The 12,750-nt window shown below is 32.8% G+C and overlaps 1 protein-coding gene across 1 annotated transcript in view; it reads left to right on the top strand.

Annotated features, from left to right (window-relative positions):
• Nucleotides 1-12,750, top strand: part of LOC106660898 (short-chain dehydrogenase/reductase family 16C member 6-like) — a 28,942-nt gene that overhangs the window by 4,823 nt on the left and 11,369 nt on the right. The window lies entirely within an intron of this gene.

The raw sequence follows: 12,750 nt of genomic DNA, 5'->3' as shown, positions 1-12,750 counted from the left end.
CTTAGGATATTGTAAAAATTTGAGTATTTAATAGTAAGCCTTTTTGAAAGGAGAGAATATTAAAATTTTATTGTCTGACTCCCTGATAATCAAAATTATAAGGTACTTCCCGAATAGCTAGAAACGTGAAATTCGGTAAAATGGTAGGCATTATATAGAAAGTAAAAGGAAAAATCTGAAAATTGCATTTTTTCTCAAAATTAGTGCCACTTTAGAGAACTAGTGAAACTTTAGAGAAAATGGCCAAGAGTTAGTTAAGCAATAAAAGAAAAGAACTGTGTTGCTCGTAAAAGTAGGAGTGAAGTGAGGTTGACCACAATGTAGTTGTGTAGTTAACTTTGATAGAAATGATTTTTTACTTTTTTTGTCTCAGGTTATGCCTAAAAAAGAACAAACTGGGACACATGTATATATTATTACATTAATACGCTATTTTTTTGGAGGAGGTCTGAAACTCGGCCTTTTTTCACGGTTAGGTTTGTTGGAATTCCCTTTTTCATTGTTAATTTCGTCGAACATGTTTATTAACAGTGTGTGGTGATTAGTGACCGTTAGTCGATGATTATTCAGAAATCGTGAGATGCGGTCTGGTGTGATGTAGGTTTCAGCTTTATCGTGCCAACGTTTCGATCTTTATTGAGATCATCTTCAGGGCTCAAAGTGTTTGTCTTCTGTGTACTAGTGCCATTCTTACGTGTCGTGCTGAGAGTGCCCTGTTTTTGATGTGAGTAGGAAATACCTTGTGTTGTCTGCATTTCAGCATAAAGGTTCTCTGATTGATAGCCGATGCGAGTTTCTTCTCATTGTTGGCGATGTCCTTCAAAGTACTTTTAGCTGCGTGTCCATATGTAGTTGAAATTTGTTCATAGAATCCCATGTTCTTGGGCACTCTCAACACGACACGTAAGAATGGCACAATTACCCAGAAGAGAAACATTTTGAGCCCTGAAGATGATCTGAAAGATCGAAACGTTGGCACGATAAAGAAAATGTTTTTCTGAAACCTACATCACACCAGACCGCATCTCGCGATTTCTGAATAATTATCAAAAACAATGTCGATAGGTGGCCCTTGAAGGATCTGACTTGTAGAAGAAAGGTTAAATGGTTGATACATGCTTTTGGGCCAAATCCCGTATAAGTGTTCGGCATGTAGAGAAAGGTTGCTCAATGCACTCCACCTAATCGATAAGTGCAATCCTTGGCTCCACATAGAGAGCGTGTTGACGTCGACTTGAGCACGGCAGCGAGTATCTGGTCCTCATGTTTCGATTCTTGAAGAAAACAGGGTTTTTATTGCATATAATAGTGATCGTTTTTATGTCCCTAGAGTGTGTTAAGAGTGAATGTATTTATTAACGCGAATGTGAAGTGTGAGAGGGTCGATGGGGTACTCAACGTTCCGCCATCGACCTTCAATTAGGTTAATTGTATAAAAGGTGAAAAAGATGATGGAGAATATCGAACACTCACTACCCTAACAATATAATTATTATCATTAATTATATAATTATATAATCATTCTGCCTGTTGACACAAATTATAGACATGTTATCTGGAAGCACTCTGTCATTTCATACCTCTATTTATTCTAGATCAACGTACAGAGTGACTGAACCTTATATAAACCTATGAATTTATACATATTAAATTCAAGAATCATCCTTTGGTACACAGATGGATCTAGAACACAAGAAGGTGCAGGGGCAGGAGTATTTGGACCTGGAACCATCTTCAGGGCTACGCAGGAAACAAACACTTTGAGCCCTGAAGATGATCTCATTAAAGATCGAAACGTTGGCACGATAAAGAAAATGTTTTTCTGAAACCTACATCACACCAGACCGCATCTCACGATTTCTGAATAATCATTTATTAACAGTTTACAGTTAATAACAGTAAACAGTTTGTTAACAAACTGCCAGACTTTATTTAAAATTAGGTTTATCTCGATACTTTCAAACCCGGCAAAATTCAATTCGATCCGACCATATAAGAACTTACGGGTAATTTCCTACGAGTTACGGAACATTTTTTTTGTAATATTTTGCTCTAGTGGTAAATTGCTCGTAAACAAGGATCCCGGATACTTTCACTTTGCAGTTTTCGAAGCTTGCATCGATGCAAGAAATTACAGTGGTTATGTCTCACTTTCTAACCACTACTTCTGCGAAGTACGAATGTGCACTCATATTTCAAAAGGGCGAACCGCAATTCTGGTTTTAGCAATTCATAAAAGGTTACATTAAAGGAAAGCAAAGCCAATTTGTAACTATGATCTAAAATGATATGCTCAATGTTACGTTAAAAAATCCCTTTCATGTGCACAACTTTCACCTTATTTTTAAGTCTGAGATTAGTCTTTAGAAAAAATTCCAGAAATAAGGAAATTTCTTCCCCCTTGCATGACTAGGATTTTAATAGAAAATATAATAACCATAATTTCATAAAAATTCCTTTTTTAAAAACAAATGAATCTAAAGCACGGAATGGATCTTATAATAAATTTTCGTTCAGACTCATAAATAACTTTCCCTCATGCACTACACAGATTTAATTTTTTTTAAATAGAAAATAAAACGATATTAGAGGAAAAATATCTTGATCTCATGTAAAAACCACTATTAAAATTGTCTTGAATATTATGAGGAAATTAAGAAATAAATTTTTAAACCCAGAGCAACGAACAACTTTTATAAAACTAGACTTATTTAAGCATGAAATCATAGCATATCTCACTTGCTTCTTTTCTAAATAGTTTACTATATAACTTTTTTCTTAATTTCTACTTAACAATCGTGACCTAGATAACTAACAACCAAACATCAGTCGACTATTTGACTTGAATACACGCTAACTAATGTTTATTTAAGCAGTCTGTGCTGAATTGAGTATAATAGATTTTTTTGGTAAACAAAACAAAAACTAACAGACTAGTTAATTGCACCTTGCGTGAGACCGGTCTTTGAAAGTTAGACAGAAATACGACATATTAAATTAATTTTGCAGCCTAGTGTGGCCCAAAATTATAAGAAGTGGTAAACGATAATAACTAATATAGGAATTTCTTATCGGATAATAGGCTTTTCTTTGACCTAATACAAATGCACTAAGGAGCTAATGCAGCTAAAATGTTTACAAACAAAAGTAAACGCATGAAAATTATGAACATGTAAACACACAAGAATGAATTTTATTGAACCTGATCGTCTGTTAAGGAAAATTTCAACATTATTTCCTTCAATTAAGGTTTTTAGGTGAGATGAAAAAAAATCAATGGCACGAGCGGGATTCGAACCCACGATCTTCGGCTAGATACGCCGCTGCTCTACCACTTGAGTTATCGTCACCTCGATCCACTCGGACATCAACTTCCCATCTCAACCCCACCTTACGAGTTTTCCCTCCTTTTTTTCATCTCAACTAAAAACCTTAATTAATTGTAATAATTGGTCAAGCGGACCACGAAATTAGTGAATTTAATTATTTCCTTCCTTCTAAAGATGAATTTATTTTAATTAATGGCCCGTTAAATTTCAATGTTTAGGTTTAATTTGTAAGCACAAAATTCTACTTTTGTTACCACAAATAAACGAAAAATAATTCAATAAATGGAAAGATTTTGTTACAGTACTGTACAATTATGGATTTAATCTGGAATTGTTGAGATACTAGTTATATTTTTTAATGTGTGAAAGGCTCAATCCTAAAACGATAAAAATTTCTTTCTGTCATATTCAAAGCCGACGCAAAATCTTGGATAAATTACTTGATTTGCACAATTCGAATGCGATAAAAACCGATCGAACTACTTATTTAAAAAATATTCCAGTAGGAATCTCCTTCCAGAAATTATTGTATAATTTGCCACGCGGCTTTTAAGACGATGTAAACAAAGAGGTATTGTTTTTTCGTTGTTTGTTATTATATAACTTTTGTTTAGAAAATTTTAAAGACCTTTAGCATAGAGTCCTATCCCATAGGATGTATAACTTTTTTCCGTCAAAGTAACCTTTTTTAACATCAAATTAACCCTTTTACATTTTAAATTAAGCGTTTCTTCAAAACATTAAAAAAAACATAGCAGTCGGTATGAAATATTAGCATGTAATATAAAATTCCTATATATTTGTAATTTTTTAAAAATAAAAATAATTGGGCTTTTAGAAAACCATAAAAAAATCAATTACAATTAAATATAAAAATAAAGGATGCTTCTTTTAATTTCAACATTTTTTACTAAACATAAAGTAAGTTATCTTAAATACCGCATAAATTAATTAAAATTAAAAAATTAATAAAAATGAAAGATTCGTCTTTGAAATTGAAAATGTTTTACTAGTTACAAAATTGGTTCTTATCAAAAATACCACATAAAATAAAATATAAAAACAAATAATTTTATTAATTTGATATTTTTTAAAATATAAAATAATTAGTCTATAACATAATTATTTTATATTTAAAAAAATCTTGAATCAATAGAAGAATCATATTTTTTATATTTAATTTTAAATAAATTTAAGTTACTTTTTATGTGATATTCTAAAAGCTCAATTATTTTATATTTAAATAAATCTTAAATAAACAGGTATTTACTGTACTTGCTTATATATTTCATATCATTTCCTAAGTTTTTTAAGCTTTAAAGAAAAGGTTAATTTAAGATTTAAAAGGGTAATTTGAAATTAAGAATGGTTAATCTGAAGTTAAAAAGGGTTAAAGTTTATGGAAAAATTATACAAAAAAAATAATAAGTAGGTTTATCTTGCGGTTTTTCTTCTAGTAATAATTTTAAAAAAAGAGATATTCATACCAAATCAAAAATTTGGATTTAAAACAAAACAATCAACAAATTAACAGAATTATTGAGAAAGATAAAAGAGAACGCTTTAGAAGAGAAAAATATCTGTTTCGACATGTTTCTGGAAGTAGAGGCTTTAATAAAATCTGTCATACCAATCCTACTTCTCTCTTTCCAGTAAAGCAGGCGGACGAATAAATAATATTTATTTAACATGCAAATAAACAATACACTTTCTCCATTTCATAATAGGCCATACCAGTACAGCACTGTACTTTTTAACGCATATTTTTAGATTAAAAAGGATATGTTTTGTGACTGTTATAATTTCAGAGAATAACTTTTTAACACGAATTTTTAGGTTAAAAAAGACAGGTTGTTTTTGTTGTGACAGTTTCCGAGATCAATTAAAAAAACAAGTTAAATGAAAAATAATCAGGTTACATTTTTTGTGACTGTTGTAATTTCAGAGAATAACTTTTTAACACGAATTTTTAGGTTAAAAAAGACAGGTTGTTTTTGTTGTGACAGTTTCTGAGATCAATTAAAAAAACAAGTTAAATGAAAAATAATCAGGTTACATTTTTTGTGACTGTTACAATTTCTCCATTCATGTAGTATTAAAACTTTAATTTATTACGATAAAATCTTAATATGAAGTTTGACTTTTTTCCGGTAACTATGTTTATAAGAACTATTACAAAAATATCACAAAGCTAAAGTTTCTTCAAAAACCCTTTTACATTAAAAAAATATAATTTTTTTATTTCATTTATTTTCATCTATAACTGTATACATATTATATTCAACCAGCAGAATGGATTTCAATTCGTGATTGTGACATTAAGGGCGTTATTGAGAAAGCTGTCCGTTGGCAGCCGCTCTGGATTAATAATAAGATATTAATCTTTTAAGAGCCCTCTTATCCACATTCTTTTCCGACTCCTACCTGGTAATTGTGGGGAATGGAGTAATCGTATTTGTGTGTTAGTGTGTTAATGTAATTTATTGTGAAAATGCCTGTAATATGTTTTGATGGAAGAAAAAATAGTTGCTATGTGAAGATCTCTCTGAAGAGTTTATTATTTACATAAGAAGGGGTAGAAACAACTAGCCGTAAAACTTGTAACCTTTTAACAATAATAATATATATTACAATAAATATAAATATATTTAAAAAATATATTAAAATAAATATAAAAATAAAAATGATTGGATAATTGTGCTTGACACCAAATCCCCTGTTCTGGTTCTTGGTGGAAACATGGTTGTTTCATTATGTATAGTGCTGATAGGGGTGTGTGTGTGTGTGTGTGTGTGTGTGTGTGTGTGTGTGTGTGTGTGTGTGTGTGTGTGTGTGTGTGTGTGTGTGTGTGTGTGTGCCTAGCATGTGTTGAGAGTGAATCTATTTGAATACTTGACATCAATAACGGACTAAGTGCCAAACAAATAAAAATTGAGTTGGACGCAAAAAACCAAGCTAAGTGCCATTGCCAGGAACCTAAATGTGCCTCTCCCATTTTAACAGTACATATAAAGTCCGAAAGATGGTATGAGATGTATGTGCCTTTTCACTTTTGAAGCTGTAACGGGCTAAGTGCCACCAAGACTATAATCTCTAATGCTAGCGTTGATTTTGGTCTCCGGCCATTCATTTCTGTCGTGTGACAGAGATATCGCCCAGATTGAGAAACCTAAAAGAGTCGAAAAGTGTCAAGTTCCCAATGACCTGGTTAAACTTATGGAGAATGCAACACCGATTAATCCCTTTGTAGTCACTAAGCTCCAACCTGAGGACTTCTACGATTCCAAACAAGTAGCCAATTCTCACACCAACACGATGAAACTAAATATTTCCAAATGCAGATGGATTAGAGTTGAAAAAGCTCCCCAGGAGCTGTGAAGACAAGAACGATGTTTAATGAACTCAAACCATGGAACACCTGCAAGGTCCTCAAGAAAGGGATTACTTCAAAGATCATCATCTGTTTTACCATCACTTCCATGTTCAAACAACTTGTCTGCTGAAAAGAAAAAGGATCTGGAACAGATTCTGCTGTATTTGAAGGAAGAAAACAAAGATTCTTAGAAAAATTAATCTATAATTAAAATTGTTTCATGTTCTTAAAAAGTAAACTAAGAGTTCAAAACAATTAACCAGTTAATAAATGTACCTTGCCAATTTTTATTATTAAAAAGTTGTACGAAAAGTTGTAAGAAAGGGTGGTCATCCACCAACAAAAGAAAAATGAGGCTATTGATATAGGAGCAAGCCAAGGAGAAATAAACTGGTTTCGAAGCACAACGGGGAAGGAGGCAAAAGAGTACTTGGGAAAAATGACAAGGGCATCATGGCAAGAAAGATGGACAAATAGCAATAAAGGTCGGCTAACATCCAAATTTTTCCCAAGCGTTGAAAAAAGAAAAAAAGCAAAATGGCTACACCCCGACAACTGGACCACCCAAATGCTATCAGGACATGGAAATTTCGCAAGCTATCTTCATAAATATAAGAAAAGAGAAAGCCCTTTATGCTCCGTTTGCAGTACTGAAGAAGACGCCGAACATAAACTCTTCAGCTGTATCAAATTCAAGGCATAAAGAGAACGTTTGCGAAAGACCATCACCTCAGCAGAATGGCCGCCTAATCTCCAAAAGCTAGTCTGTGATATCAAACCTTTTGGAGCACTAAAAGACTTTGCCTAAAATACGCTTAAATGAACAAGTCCCTATTTATTCTAATTATTAAGTCCTAAATATTGTTATTATTGTTAGAGTTTTATTACCGTTATTTATTTATTGCATAATTAAACATAGGTTTAGGTTTAGGGTTCCGGGCTGTTTTTCTCTTCTTAGTACGAAAATTTTAGATAATATAAATAAATAGAAAATAAAACCAAGGAAAAGTAAATGTGCAAGGGGAAACCAGCAAGGGAAGACCTTTTGTTTTAAGTTCTAAAATGAAAATATGGTCCCTTCAAAAAACCGACCAGCGGAGGTATTTTTATTCTATTTATTTGAAATCCCTTAGATATACAAATTCGATTAAGCTAAAGCGTTTGTCCGCTGGTATGGGGTCTTCCTCAGGTACGGCGGGGTGTGGAAAGGGTAAAACAAAAAAACACTATCAATAAATTGGTTTTATCGATGTGCAATAAAATAGTAGGACTCACTAATTCAAGTGCTTTTTTAGTACATATTTATTAAGATAATACTTCAATAAAATAGTCATATGTACCCAATTGGCAACAGACAACAATATAATGAAGAAATTATTTTATTGTTTAGAAACTCATCGTTGGTTTGCCAATTGTTATCGTTATCATTCCAAAACGCGGGTCGGCTCTTCAACCAAAAAATGGAAAACCAAAAAAATGTGCGGATTTCATTAAATTGAACATAACACTACCAACTTTTCCTGACAATTAGAAATACTTTTGGAAAAGTGCTTGTCTCTAGGCGCTTTTTCTCAGAAGATTGATGTAGGTGTAACACGAGCTTAATATCTGGAAATAAACCCACAAAGATTTTGTCTTTTTTCTTTTCAAATTTGAACTTTTATTTTTTTTCATTACCGAGTTAAAAGTCTCCATTGAAGCAGCTATGCCTAGTATTGCTGCACGTTCTACCATCGGCTTCATCGTATTGAGCATGAACATTTGTTGTGCCCTTCTCACTTTGGTATTGCATCTGTACCATGGAAAAGCGTAAACAGTGTGGAATACTTTTCCACTCTGAAATTTATCATTTTTTTAAAACTTGATAAATGAAGTTACCAGAATTCTTTTCAATCGTGCTTTACCTCGACTGTCAATTCGTGCCCAAACGAACAGAAAAATGCCGAGTGCACAAACTCTGCTGTTATTATTAAAACGTATTTTATGAATAAAACGTCCAATTTTGCCTGAAAAACAGAAGAGGTTAGAAAACGCTATTTTTATTAAAGATTATATATATAATGTAAGAATAAACTTACGTCGACCAACACCATTCCATTACATGCTAACATAAGTGATGAGTTCCATATTACTATCAGAAAAATGTAAGATAGGTAAGGAGAAATAATTTTTCTTGTTCTGAAAAAATAATAAGATAATGATACTATTGAAAAATGTAAAAATAAAATCTAACCTACTTTACAATAGCTTGATGGTGTTTTATGTTTTCAATTAAACAGTCGTATATACAATCTTGATACCTATCGTCTTGATAAATGTCCTTTTGGTACTCCGGACTTCCAAACTTTTTTGTGTACCTTTCCAAAGCCCTTTGTGGAATTTTTGAGACGGAATCGTTGAGTATCTTCCACTGGGTCGTAAGCGATGACAGTATTATTATGTACGGGAAATCCATGGCCCATATCTGAGGATTTACGATAATGCAGATTACGAAGAAGATAAACACTGCAGCCAAATATCCGAAAGTGGTGTGAGGAGAAAAAGGAAAATATACTTCAAGAGGTGGATAAATAATCTTTGTGATTGTCAGATCTACTTTACGATCTATCAAATAATATATCAGCGGTTGGATCACGGCACAAGTAAAAGTAATTGCGTAAAGTATTGTTATGAATGGTTTTATTACGGACAAAAGCTTATTGTCAGCTTCTTCTTTAAATTTTTTAATTTCTTCTTCCTTCATTCTTTCGCCTTGGTACTTGTAGTATCCTAAGCCGACATTATGGAAGAATTGGTCGAAATTTTTAGTGTGAACGTATCCATCTATGATAACAAATGTTAGGCCTAAGAATATGAGGACGAACCCGACAGAATCGGCTATCCCGTCTAAATCTATCCTTTTGATGCTTACGACCGTCGAATAGCAAAAGAGGTAAGCTGTAAAAAAACAACTGATGCTCGTAACGTACAAGTACAGCCGGAGCCACTTGTGATATTTGGCGCCGAAGACATCAATGTTCCAATAAACGGAGCCTAATGTGCAAAATATTCCGTACACCTCTTTGTAACCTTTCACCAATATTTTTTTATCCTCCGATTGATCCATCTTCGAGCAGGTGTCGTGACTTTATAGAATTGAGAAAGGAACCGATTTTGATGCAAATTAGTTATTCTTCATTAGGACATCTTGTTCAAATATTAATGGAGGAAAACTCTGTACACATCGGTGTTCAAAAATTCCAGCGATTAAAGTTTTAAGCTCTTAATCGATACATCCTCTAGCATGGGAAAAAAGAAACACAATTATAAATTTTTTAAAAAGTATCTAAAAACTTACCGCACGAAATGGTATTTTTTCGTAGAATGTTGTTTCGAACAAAATTTTCTTTTTTGATATAGAAAAACGGTTTACCACTTCAAATTAAAAAAATAATCGAAATGAAATAAGGAAAATTACCAAAACCTATCAACAAAGCAAAGGACTTGGCCAGTCATCCAAGGTCTTTTTGGTTAGAATGTCGTCCATAAGATTGTAATACAAAAAACCTTGTAAACGCTAGACTTAAAAAAAAAATTTAATACTTCTTAATTGCTAGACTTTGGTCTAAGCCTTTCCATCTTCTATTTGCCTCAGTTTTCCGTAACCCTCACCAAGATATATACTCGTTCCTAAGAACTAAGACGATACCTTTGGGAATCCGCGGTACTGAAATGTGGAAATTAGGAGGGAATACCTTGCCGGCGGTTGAGGGTTTTAAATTGCTAGATATCCCACCGTGGGCTTTACCTACTGCCACAATTATCCAAGATCTGGCCTTATTGAACAAAAGAGAAACACCTTCTCTGATGATCAAGGAAGAATTCTTGCGAATTTTAAATAACTATCCCAATTATAAAATTTTTTATACCCATGGGTCTAAAAATGAAATTGAAAGGTGTAGGGTGTGGGATATTTGCTGATCAGTATAACCTCAGCTGGTCTCTATTGAATGACGCTAGCGTATACACAGCTGAACTTCATGCAATCAGAAGATCATTGAGCATTATAAAGGAATCGCCAGGAATTTGTAATGCCATTATTTGCTCTGATTCGAAAAGTGGTCTCGAAGCAATCAAAAATAATTTCTCGGTTGACCCATACATCTTAGAAATTCACAAATATCTCTATGAAATCAGAACACTCAACAAACATGTGGTATTCTTTTGGGTTCCTAGTCATGTCGGCATTTCTGGAAATGAAAAAGCTGATCAACAGGCAAGGAACGCCGCAAACCATCCACAAAGAACAGATCAATTTCCTCTCCGTCCAGATGATATAGTCGTTTATGTTAAAAACATTATCAGACGAAAGTGGGCGACAAGATGGAATGTCTGTAGAGATAGTATGAAAGAAATTAAGCCAGTTGTACATAAATGGCCAACTGAGGAACTTGAGAGAAAAGAACTTGTGATTATCTCTAGATTGCGAATAGGTCATATCAGGCTAATCCATAATAGACTTTTAATAGGCAACAACCTTCCAACTTGTCCTCGATGTATGCGAAGTGGAGAACGTATCATTTTGACAGTAAAACATATTTTGGTCGACTGTCCCACTTTACCACCCTTTAGGCAAAGGCTCAACCTTTCGAGTGATTTACAGGAGTTACTGGGTCCCCAGTGTTTCTTTCGAAGAGCACTTTTCGGCTTTCTCAAATTTATTGGAATTTATAATGGGATTTAGGCCTTTTCCCAAATTGTTATACCATTGAATGCCTGCTAATGTTTGAATGAGAATTGCAAGATTTCTTTTTTCAGAAGTTTTTGAGGCTGCCGGAGCGGAAAAATGAAATGGAAGAAAATACAAATTGCAGGGTAATGAACTGCAATGCCTAAAATCGCAATTTAAATAAGAAAAATAGCTCCCTCAAAAAAAAAAAAGTGTTATTGTGTTTTGTTTCTTATTATTGTTATGCAGAATTAGATTATGTATCATATTTGAATGGAAGAATAAAAGGATAAGGATGAGACTGTTGCTAGTCTGACTCCATTATTATTATTATTATTATTATATTATTATTATTATTATTAGCCATACAAGCCTATGGGAAATGTTTAAATTATGGAACAAAAATTCACAATTCTAATCAAAAAAGAAACAGAAATAAATTTTATATGTAATTTAAAATGGGATTTTTGCATACATTTGGCCTTCCAAATTAAGAATTTAAAAAAAAAATTAAAGCTTGGATGGCAATAGGATAAATTAGATTACGAGTGAATGTTTGGAGTCAGAGCTTTATAGCACTTAGAAGAGATATAGCTAACCTAAGATAGAAGGTTTGGATGTTAGAGCGTGAAATGACCTTAGCCGTTAAAACGCCCTTAAAAATTAATAATAATAATAATAATAATAATAATAATAATAATACTTCTTAAACCTACGATGGGTAAAAGGTTTTAAAAACCACACTCTTAACGGGGTAGCAACCGTTTTTCGGACGAAAAAGTGGAATATTTATATTGAAACAACCTTGGATACAGAATGAAACTACGAACATAGGGCTTCAAGTAAATTTTCGAAAGTTGAGGATCAACTGTTCTGGAGTGCCTTGCCTTAATTTGTAGAAACTGCTGATGCTATTAGAGGTTTCTCCAGTTCTGAACGAATCATCAGTATCTTCAGAACAAATCGATTAATTTTTGAATTTCTGGTGCCATTTTTTTAGAATGAAAAAGACTTTCAAATGTTTGAAAAAGTAGGGTATTACAGTTCAAATAAAATTTGAACACCAGATCGGCTTAATGTGCCAACTTTTCCAACCCTAATAGCCCTGTACATTGATCAACAATTATTTTTGGAACCATACATAAATTAATTACCATAACATATGCACCGTAAAAATTAAAAGGCCATGCATTTTATAAAAATCTACACTATATGCGGTATGTAATTATATATTGCAAAAAATGCAAGCATAATTTTTTTTCATATATCATTTGTTAATAATAATAATAAGTTACTGTTTTAAATATTTTATTTTGTGATCGTAATATTACACGGTACCA

The sequence above is a fragment of the Cimex lectularius genome, unplaced genomic scaffold (genome assembly GCF_000648675.2).
Source record: "Cimex lectularius strain Harlan isolate CLEC.00 unplaced genomic scaffold, Clec_2.1 scaffold81, whole genome shotgun sequence".
Classification (NCBI taxonomy): domain Eukaryota; kingdom Metazoa; phylum Arthropoda; class Insecta; order Hemiptera; family Cimicidae; genus Cimex; species Cimex lectularius.
The sequence above is the reverse complement of the archived record's forward strand: the minus strand, read 5'-3'. Positions and strand labels throughout refer to the sequence as shown.